Source organism: Vitis riparia, chromosome 18 (assembly GCF_004353265.1).
Source record: "Vitis riparia cultivar Riparia Gloire de Montpellier isolate 1030 chromosome 18, EGFV_Vit.rip_1.0, whole genome shotgun sequence".
NCBI classification, from domain to species: Eukaryota; Viridiplantae; Streptophyta; class Magnoliopsida; order Vitales; family Vitaceae; genus Vitis; species Vitis riparia.
Genome location: NC_048448.1, coordinates 26,932,013 through 26,943,967, shown reverse-complemented (window position 1 = coordinate 26,943,967; position 11,955 = coordinate 26,932,013). Strand labels below are relative to the sequence as shown.

The 11,955-nt window shown below is 34.8% G+C and overlaps 1 pseudogene; it reads left to right on the top strand.

Annotated features, from left to right (window-relative positions):
* Positions 1-1,570: 1,570 nt before the first annotated feature.
* Positions 1,571-10,002, top strand: LOC117905595 (annotated as a pseudogene).
* The last annotated feature ends 1,953 nt before the right edge of the window (positions 10,003-11,955 follow it).

Below are 11,955 nucleotides of genomic sequence, written 5' to 3'. Positions count from 1 at the left end.
AAAGACCCAAAAATTTATTCATAGAAGACTCCGAATTGGGAGTATACTTGGGTACGAATGTGTATCATTTGATGAAAACCCGAGAATGACAGTGCATTACATATCCACATGCATTTTATTAATTGTTGAAAATTGTTGAATTGTTATAATTATAGAAACTGAAATGTTTGGATTGATTAAATTCTAGTAGAGTGTTTATTTTGTGTACACATGAACCTTAGTATTCCCAAATTAACCGCCCTTGTGTGTAAGGCACCCTATTGAGCAATGTGGAATGCTCAACCCTTCCTTCTTATATTTTTTTAGATGCAGATGTGACACCTAAGGATCCACAGTTGGGACACGGAGAGCTTTAGGATGCCCCAGGAGATTTTGGAGTAGCCTAGTGGATTGTAGTGTAATTGTTATGTTGGTTTATTTTGGAACTTGTATTAGCAAACTTTGAAACTATATTCGTAATGAGACTTTATTTTAATTATTTTGCTCAACCGTGAATTCTTATTTCTGAAACTTAATGATAATTATTATATTTTGTTGCTCTTGAGTAGTGATTGGTATAGTATTAAATTGGAATGTTAGTTGAGTTATGTTTAGAAAAAAAAAAAAATTAGAGCATTTGTCAGCTTGGATTAAGAGAAACCTTAGGGTCATGGGCCAAATTCTGGATGGCTTAGAATTTAGGTCGTGACAAAAGCTGTGGCGGTTAATTTCAACCAGAAGGAACTCCCACATTTGGTGAAGAAATATTTTATCCAATTGGCCGAAATTGTTGAGAAGCTACTGGAATGAAATGATGTCCTTGTTATCCCGAAACTGTAGGTTGAAACTGTGCCCTAGAAGAATGAGGATTATTGGCCATTCCAACACATAGGTAAGCCTTTCCAAAAAGTTGAAAGAAGATTAGAGCGAAGATGATTCAAACAGAGCGTAGTGGCGAGTTGGTGAGAAAGAGAGCTAGAGGTGTATAAACCCTAAAGACCCAATGGCATCCGAGTCACAACTATTAAGCATAGGTTTGCATAAGGAGACTTGCACACGCACTTGAGGCACTTGAGGCAAAGCAGTTGGTTTCTCATGCTAGGTGATGTTGGTTTTAGGATTCCAATAGTATAAAAGGCCTGTGCTTCCATCAATCGAACCATTTCAAGATTTTGGAAGAGTGGGGTTATCTAAAGCATGTCGGGGACCAAGGAAACTAGGAGCTCTAAGCTTTGAAAATGACACACCCAAAACTGGCCATGCCTATCCATGTAAAGGTGGGGTCTGAGGGATACTAAGGTGGGACTGGAACTGCTTTTGAAGCTATCCTGAGTTTCGAGCACAGTGATGAGCACCGAGAAGGAAGAGCATAGTGGTCCTGAGTGGATGAGCAGCGTTGCAATGGCGCATCGTGGAGGAGTCGACAATCACTGACTGTTGTGGTGGCTATCAAAATGGAAAAAGAATGACCAGGAAATAAAACGATGGAGTTAGAGATGCTAATAGTGGCACGTAGAGTTGCGAGCACAGGAAAATAATGGGTATGGCACATGGTGGCTGCATATCGAGTTGTTGGAGAGAGACCGTAGCTATGGTGGGACGGGTGAGAGAGAGTGATGACTGTGCGGGCTGTGACAGGTTGGGAAGGATGATAGTGGGTAGGTGTTGATGGCTAGGGGGATTAGGGGCAATGGAGTAAGCTAATGAGTGTGAAGGATAGGGGTACGATGGGTTTGGTGATGTGGGGTAGGCTGATGGTGGTGGGTATGAAGGGCGACAAGACTGGGAGTAAGCAAGACTTGGTCACATGTAGACTAAAGTGGTCATGCACGTGATTAGTAGGCATGCAGGGAAGGATAGAAATGAGCTAGTAGTAATGACCCATCTTCAAATACATTTCCTGAACTTTCTAGGACCAATCATTTTATTGAATTTTCCATTTCCTATATCTGGGTATTTCAGCCTTGTATATGAACATATGATTGTACTAGAGCTCTTCACCAAGGCTTAACACAAGAATGTCACCATTTGTAATGAAGCTTACTATATAAAAGATCGGAGATATCCATAAATGTCTCCTAAAAACCACCCCAACCAAAATGGCCAAACTAGCCATAATATTCAGCACCCCAAACACACCAGAAACAGACGAATGATAGCAGAAATATAAGCTAGGGTAAACACTGGAAGTCCTTCCCAATAATCCATTGCTACTTTTCTTTTCTTCCCACTCAAGTAGTGTGTGTGGACTATACTTCCTTCCATATCTAAGCTTCTTTAATTTCTCAAGTCTCTCCTTGAATAGGTCACAATTAGCAAAATCTCAAACAAACGACACTAAAAAAAGAACAACATCTCTAACTTCTCAGTGCATTCTTAAATAGATGATTCCAGAGGCAACTAGGGGCATTCCTCCAAAGCAATGAGAATCAAAACTATGGCCAAGGAGAGCACCAACACTGCCACTGCCTCCAGACCCATGAAGAACTTATGATGGGCATGCATAACCCAGGACAGTTGATCAATGGGATTCTAGTTGCAGTCGAACGCTGAACGACTCCCTTTGAGCAAGGATTGCTTGGTTTCAAGCACTGGATTCCATAGATTCTTCAAAATCCGCTAAAGTCCCTCGCCCTCTATTTCTTTAGCTCTCTCCCTTTTCTCTCAGATCACCCTCCTTTCTTCTCCCCCAAGCCTCCACTAACTCTACTACTCCCCGCTTAGAGACGTTTCCATCCTAACCACCACCATGCCGAGGTAGCAGTGTCCTTGGCCATGCGTCCCATGCGGCCCGCTCACTTGTGGAAGTTGTCCCCCACTTCCCTTTATAGAGATGGTGTTTCACCATCTTGCCCAAAAAGACCAGGCTTCCTAGGCGGCAAGAAGGTGGTGAGAGGAAAAGAAAAATAAACATAAAATAAAATAAAAAACAACAAATAACAGTGATAAAAAAAAAATGTCTACTAGTCCAGAAGAGAGGTCTACAGATATATTAAACTCGCTAATTTTTCTTAATATTTATCTTCATAAACTTAAACTTGTTAAACATTTATATTAAAAAGTACTATTGTGAAGCAACAAAATAACTACAAAATATTTACTAAAAAAAAAAAAAAATTGTGAACATAGAGTCATGGATATAAAAGTGATTATCACCAAATATAAACAAAGAAAATTAAAAAATTAGAATTTAGAATAAATTAATTATTTTGATTTAATATTTAAATTTATTTTTAAATTTTAAATGATAATAAATAAATATTTTACGAAATACTAAGTTAATTTACCACACATTTACCCTAACTATGACTCATGATTGTCATTGTCATTGTCATTAGGAGGTCGCATTAATCTAGGCACCATTTGAATAATTTTCTTCCTTATGTTGAGCAAGAATGAAAATATTGTTTTTTACCGATATATCGTTAGTTGGAGTTTATATATATATATATGAGATGAAAATTGATAAAAACTCGTGAAATATTAAAAATGACTCAAAAAAATGATAGAAAAATAATAATGTATGTGTTGAAATTGTTTTATGAAAAAATGGATATATATAATAAATTTATAATATTAGACAATAATATATCAAATTAGGAAACATTAATACTAAAATGATAATATATTGAAGGATAAAAACAATAATATATTGAATTGGGAAACATTGATATTAAAATGATAATGCATTAAGTATAGATATATCGAAGGACATAAAAAAAATGTTCACATATATTTATATTTTTATTTTATAATATTAATAATTTTATTTATAAATTTTTATTTGTCCTATATTTTATCACTATAAAAGACATAATAAAATAATTAAAATTAATTAATTTATAATATTTTCATTTTAATTAATTTATAATTATTAATATATAAAAGATATTGTGCAAGACCCACACTCAAATCTCGATATTGTGCGTTTTTTTAATAGCTTTAAGAAAGGGAATCTACATTGAAAAGGGAAAATAAAATAATAAATAATGTATTGCTACGTGACATCACTATTATAATTTATTGTACTTCACTTTGGCAGGTTATGCATGGACTATCTTTGGTTGATCAAGGGCCCACTACCATGATTAAATTTTTTGAAAAACTTAGGTATTTAAAATTATTTAATTTATATTAATGAAAAAAATAATTTATTAATTTTATCTATTTTTATTTTTCTTACATTTTTTTAAAATTGCCAAAAATGTAACATAACCTAAATGAAGCTTTATGAAAACATATAGTTAATTGTAGAGAGCTTTTACAAAAAGATAAGATTTAATATAAAAGATAATATTTTCTAATTCCTTGAAGTCTTTCTCTTTTTCTTTTCAGGTCAAAATTTTATCCGGTTACAAGTTATCTTATCATTAAGATGGGTTACATTTTCTATTATTTTATAATAACTTCATTTTTTTATAAATAGTTTTATTTCTTTGTTTTGATTAACATACATGTTAAAGCAATATATTTTAAAATTGAACCAAATTAGTCGATCTAATTGGTCCAACTACCAAATGACCTTTTTTTGAAGGGTTTATTTTGAATTATTTGAACCAACAATTGGATTGATGGAGTTGGATAGTTCTTCAAGAATCAAACGGTTAAACACCCTTTTCTTTTTCGGCCAAACGGGCTAGAGTGCCTATCACTTTCAATCCAACATTCAACACCCTCTTTTGATTTTGCAAAATGGGACATTGCCCATACACATCACCACTGTTTGCTTCATAATGAATGAATGAGGCTTATAACGTTATTTATTATCTCCTTTTATTTTTTATATCGAATCATTATAGGAATATAAGCTTGGACGACAAGTTCAAGGTAGCATGGTTGCACCACTCTGTTACTCTTTTTGTTGATGTTAAAAATTATGAAAACAAAAAATAAATTATATATGTTATTTCAAAAAATAATATAAGTAAACATATATGTAAGATTATATAGATATTTTCATATTTAAATATTATAGATATTTTGTTTAATAAAATTTAAAATATTAATATAATTATATAAAATTAAAGAAATAAATGTTATAGATTTTTAATTTTTAAAATTATTTTTAATTTGAATAAAATATATATTATGTATTTACGAGATTGTCGATCATGGTTCAATAATGATCCCATCATTAAAACCCGTTCCGAAAACATTGTATTAAAGTTCCAATTTGATTAGGGTGTTCAAGGTCAATTTTTTGTATTTGGAAAACTTCCCTCCGATGTCCAAGCGACAGATGACAAAAATTTGAAAAAAAAAGGTAGAACTACATAAAAAGTTGGGTGTGAAGAACTTTCCTAACGATGAAGCATTGAGCTACACATTGGTCAGTCCTTATCACATTGAGCAAGAATGTTATGACTACACTATAAAACCTTTTACCTCATTTTGAGGATATTTCCCCTTGTGTGCTTTATTCCATTGGTAAGTTGACCTCAACCCTATTGGATTAATGCTTTTTTATCCTTTCCAATGACCCTTTGGCATGCTCTGTTCCATGCCTATGTAGTGTGCCCCAACCCAATTGGATAGTCATGCTTTTAAAACCTTTTGGATTCCCTAATTTTTTTCAACCATTTGGGAGAGAATTTTTGCTTGCCAATATGCTTAACTCGGAATTAGTAATCCTACTGTCAATCAATGATATTGCAGTCTTAAACATGCATCCACTGGCTTTTCTAGTATTTCTATCCTGATCACTTCTGAGGAGTTCCTCATGCAGACTACTAGGAAGTGCCAGCAGATGCTTGCTATTATAATCTAGTTTGATTGTCTGTCTGTCTAGATAGCAATACAGTTCTCTCCCTCTCTCTCTCTCCCTCATACACACACACATACACTTAAACTGGAAAAAATCTGAGATGTAAGCTTGCCATATGACTTTTAAGCAAAGAACGAGACTAAATCACTGACGATTTATCTAATTTTTCTTTTTTTTTTTAATGGATCCTTGAATTCATTAAATGATTGGGTTTTTTTTTCCTCAAAATTTGCAGGCATGAATCTATACTTATTGAGGAAATTGTCTCAGATATATCTAATAAATTGATTGGTACATCCTTGAGCTACGCTGAAGGGCTGGTTGGAATGGATTCCCACACAAAGGCAATGGATTCACTATTATGTATGGGGTTGGATAATGTTCGAAGTGTAGGAATTTTGGGCATGAGTGGCATAGGTAAGACAACCATTGCTAGAGCTATTTATGACCAAATTTACACTCAATTTGAAGGTTGCTATTTTCTTGCAAATGTTAGAGAAGGCTCACAAAAACATGGCTTGGATCATTTACACGTGGAACTTCTCTCAAAAACATTAAAGGATGGAAATCCAAATGTAGGAATTTCCAATACAAGAATCAATTTTATAAAGGATAGACTCCACTCTAAGAAGGTTCTTATTGTTCTTGATGGTGTGGATAACTTGGAATTGATGGAATATTTAGCAGGAAACCATGACTGGTTTGGCTCAGGAAGTAGAATTATAATGACAAGTAGAGAAAAGCATTTGCTTATTACACATGGAGTCAGCGCTATTTATGAAGTTAGGGGATTAGAGGATAGTGAAGCTTTTCAACTCTTTATATGCCTTTAAACACAACCACCCTGGAGAAGATTATATGCAGCTATGCTACAATGTAATACATTATAGTAAAGGTCTTCCCTTACCTCTTAAAGTCTTGGGTGCTTTTTTGTATAGCAAGAGCATACTTGAATGGAAAAGTGAATTGGACAAACTAAAAAGATTTCCCAATATGGAAACTCGGAATGTGCTTAAAATAGGTTTTGATGGATTAGATGACAAAGAGAGATATATTTCTCGATATTGCATGCTTTTTTAAAGGGGAGGACAAAGATTTTGTCATAGAAATACTAGAGAGTTGTGGTTTCTTTCCGGATATTGGAATAAGGGTTCTCATTGATAAGTCACTCGTAATTGTTTCAGATAATAAGTTGTGCATGCATGATTTGTTACGAGAAACGGGTTGGGAAATTGTTTGGCAAGAATCTCTTAAATATCCTAGAAAACACAGTAGGCTATGGATTCATGAAGATGTCAGTGGTGCATTAACTAGAAACATGGTAAGACCTAAATACATGAACTTTGTGTGTGTGTTTCCTTTTTGTATATATGAGTTCTAGGGGAAGAGGAAGTTTGGAGAATTTCAACTCATTTGAAAAACTCACATATATGTACAATTTTAAGAAGGTATTGCATATTTATGCAAAGACAGATATAAAGCTGGGGGAACAGCTCTGTCCCTCAATGGTTGTGACTTAATGTCTATGTATTATTCTATTTGAATCTTTTACCAACTTTCCCCAGAGTTTCTATCTTAGTGGATGCATTTTCTTTTATCTTCATACTTGCTTCCTTGAACACTGCCTTAAAAAAAAAAAAAAAAAAAAACAAATCATTAGTTTGATGCTTTCCGTGCTTTTCCTTTTAGAATTTTGTGATTTTAATTTCCAATTCATACTCTATTCCTGGTTAATTGCAGGGGACTGAAGTAGTTGAAGGCATAGTCCTTGACTTGTCAGCATCAAAGGAACTACACTTCAGTTTTGATGCCTTCATGAAGATGAACAAATTAAGATTGCTCAAAGTCTGTAACGTGCGGCTATGTGGAAGCTTTGAATATTTTTCTTGGAAACAGTTATGTGCTGATTCTGATGTTTGCACGAGGATGAATAAACTCAATCAATTCAAACACTGTAAATTGCTTCTTTCTGGAGACTTCAAATTTCTATTAAACAACTTAAAATGTCTATATTGGCATGGATACCCTCTGAAATCCCTCCCATTAAATTTTCATCCTCAGCAGCTTGTCGAGCTAAATATGAGTTACAGTCGAGTTGAACAACTTTGGAAAGGATTTAAGGTATATGATTATAATCTTTGCAAGTTTCGTCTTTCACTTTAAACGAATTATAATCATTTTTTCCGTTTTGTTTTTGACAGATGTATCAGCAATTGAAATCCATAAAACTTAGCTACTCCCAACACCTAATTGAAACCCCAGACTTCTACGGGGTCCCAAACCTTGTGGGACTGATTCTTGAAGGTTGTACAAGTTTGTCCAAGGTTCACCCATCCATTGGAGCTCTACACAAGCTTGTTTTCCTTAATTTAGAAGGCTGCAAGAACCTTAAGAGTTTTCTAGGAAGCATCTGTATGGAATCTCTTGAAATTCTTACTCTCTCTGGGTGCTCCAAACTCAAGAAGTTTCTAGAGGTCCAAGGGCGCATGAAACATTTATCAGAGCTTTCCTTGAAGGGCACTGCAATAAAAGGATTGCCCTTGTCCATTGAATATCTGACTAGACTTGTTCTATTAAATCTGAGGAACTGTCAAAACCTTGAGTCATTATCAAGCTGTATTTATAAGTTGAGATCCCTTGAAATTCTTATTCTCTCTGATTGCTTAAAACTCAAAGAGCTTCCAGAGGTCTTGGAAAATATGGGGAGTTTGTTGGAACTTTTCTTAGATTGAACTGCTATAAAAGAACTACCTTCATCAATCCAACATCTAGATGTACTTGTTCTGTTGAATCTGAGAGAATGCAAAAACCTTGCAATTCTTCCACATAGCATTTGTAAGTTGAAATCCCTTCAAACTCTTATTCTATCTGGTTGCTCAAAACTAGACAATTTGCCAGATGGTTTGGGGAGCCTACAAGGTTTAGAGAAGCTTGAAGCAGCTGGAACTGCTATAAAAGAGCTGCCACCCTCTATTTCTCTTTTGGAAAACCTTGAAGTATTATCATTTGAGGGATGTAAAGGACTAGAATCCAAGCCAAGGATTTCACTCCTCTCTTTCCAGCTGTTGCCCGCAGAAATTCCACGCTCTGGGGGTTTGCAACTGCATTCTTTCTCTGGTTTAAGATCCCTAAGAAAGTTAAATCTAGGTGATTGCAACATATTGGAAGGAGCAATTCCCAATGACTTTAGCTCTCTGTGCTCATTGGAATATTTAGATCTGAGCAGAAACAATTTTGTTACTCTACCTGCAACCCTCAATCAACTTTCACAGCTCAAAGGCTTTAGGTTGGGTTATTGCAAGAGGCTTCAATCATTACCAGAGCTTCCATCTAGTATAGAAGAAATAGATGCCCATGATTGCACAGTTCTGGAAAACATTTTGTGTCCATCAAGTGTCTACAGATCCAAGGAATGTGGGGGCCTCCGATTCACATTTTCTAATTGCTTCAGACTGTCTGCGAATGAAAGCAGCAACTTTGTGGCAGCTACATTAAGGGAAATGCAAAGTCTGGCTAATAAATTACCAAGATTTCAATTCCCAATCCAGGTTTCTCTCCTCTCTCTCTTGATCATATTGTAAAAGTAAATCAATTAAATCCTATGGAATAATTCTTATACTCCTTTGAGGACTACTCCTACATTATTTCCATGTAACTTGACATTGATTTTCATGACCCAGATGGGGCCATATACTCCACATATTGAATCCAGTACTTTTGTTCCTGGAAGTTAAATTCCTGAGTGGTTCAACCAACAGAGTATAGACTCCACGGTAACGGTACATCAGCCTCCAAATTGGTGTAATACTAGGTTGATGGGATTGGCTGTGTGCGCTATTTTTGTAGTTAAGGGTGCTGTCCATGATTGCCCTGGTAATATATTTTGTCATTTGAATTTGACTCAAGGTAAAACTGGTCACCTTTTTGCTCCCATCAATCCAGAACACCGGAATTCTTCGGATGAAGGGCACAGATTCATTACATCAGATCACATGTGGCTTGGGTATCAACCAATTTCTCGAATTCGGGTTGGCCATGCCAATTGGCTAAATAAACTGAGTCAAATTCAGGCTTCATTCCAAGCCTATGGCCCATCTTATGGGGTGAAGAAGTGTGGGGTTCATCTACTATATCGACAAGATGAGAAAGAAGACAATCAACCAGAATTTCAGTGCAGCACTACCGATGAGAATTCAAGTTTCTTCACTATTAAAGATTATGGTCAGCTTACACCTCTTCTTTTTACAATACTGATATAATGAAGCAAGCCACTTCTACATTGAGAGGATGCATCAGCACAAGATGCTCAAACTTGAAAGGTAGAGATGAAACTATCATATTGTTATTGTCTTACTGGTTTCTCTTTTGCAAGGTTTTCTGCTGCATTTGATGCTTTTGGGGGTTAGAACTCATAAGAATCTAGCTGAGAATTTAGTCATATATTGCGTAGCAGTTGATTCCCAAATTGAACCATTTTATTTTAGCCTATATTTTCTTTTTATGCTTCTTGTTCTTCATATTTTTTTATAGGTTTTTCCTTTTCATAGTAGCCATGGACTGCTCGAGCAATATTCTGTTCAAGGTTGTTAGCTAGCTTGGTAGAGCTAAGGAGAGCGTCCTGATGATCCTCTTCTATCTGTGCTTAGCCTTCACTTAATTTTGGCCATGGATGTGACTAATGTTTTAAGATTTGGTTAACTAAAAATGATCTGCAGGTTGGCAATTCTGTGAAAATGTCTTTTGAGTAGTTATAATATTTATCATTTTTAGTTCATATAAGTGCTCCATCCAATCCAATCCAAGTTGTTAAAAACCCTTTCAACAACTCATGGAAAAGATTAAGATCAAAGCCTCTCCAAGGAACCCTCCGCCAATGCTCTTATTTTTCTTTAGAAATGCTTTGAGAGGTTTTCATGATCTTTAAATTGGAGAAGGCCTCCATGGATGAAAGGCTAGTTGGTTGATTTGAAAGGATATTTACTCTTCAATTTGTCTAAGCCTAGCTGCGTTGGCTGAAAGTGCAAATTCTGTGATTTGAGTTTTCCTCATTGAAAGTTAGTTGATCTAGTTTAGATAACATCTAGAAGGGGTGAATAGGTATTTGAACCTCTTAGGCTCAAAAATCAATTATTTTAAATTAATCCGTTTGATTTAGGAAAGCCTAAAAATATTCAATACAAGAACACAAGATTTTTTACATGGAAAACCACTCACAACATGTAGATGTAAAATCTATGGGGTTAGAGACATCCAATTACAAATCCACTATTCAAAAGTATAGCACGTAGTTTTATCTAGTGGAAGCTATCTCTAAGTCTTACCCTCCATCATCTCTACTATACTTCACATTTGTTGTACAACACCGCTTGTGCTCCTAGTGAATCTTGCTTTAGTGTTTTGGAGATGAAGATCTCTTTCTCAACCTAGTAAAAGCGAAGACAATCATTTTTCAAAGTTTTGGGAACAAGAAGACAAATTAGGTTTTTTGAAACATTTGCATCAAAAAGAGAAAATCCTCTTAAGGAAAGGTGTTTATAGGGCCAAGATAATGGTGGATTAGATTTTGAATTTTCCTAAATTAAAGCTTTTAAAAGTTGGAAAATCAAAGCTTTGGAATTCTAGAAAATTCTATCACACTTGTGTGCTCCAAGAAGTGCTTAAGTGCTCTCTACAACACTAGAGTACTTGAGGAGTTCTTTAAAACTGTTATAAAAAACATTTAACTCAGTTTAAGAATTACTTGACGTTCCCACCAACCTTAACAAACTCTAATTTGCTTTTCTCATACCTTCCTATGCTTACCTTTGTTATTCCAATTGACCACACGACAACTTCAAGTTTTCAAAGGAGAGCGAGACATAATCTAAAAAAGCCCTAAGTCAAAATAAATGAAGCAAAATTATTAATCTTAAACTATATAATTTAATATATCAACACTCACAAATAAGAAACCTTGGGCTTCATTTAACAAGAGGGATTTCTATCAAGCATGTTGGGTTTGATTCAAAAATGACTTATTATGAGATGAGAATCATACCAAAATGCTTCAAAGTATAACAAATACTATGGTGCCAATCACAATATGGTGGAATAAGAAAATATATGACTAGTGAAGTGCTTATTTATTTAAGAAAATTTTAAGGTTAGGTTGTTAGGATATCCTAGCATTATAAATTAATTATCCCACCTTGTTATAGTTGAAATATTAAAAA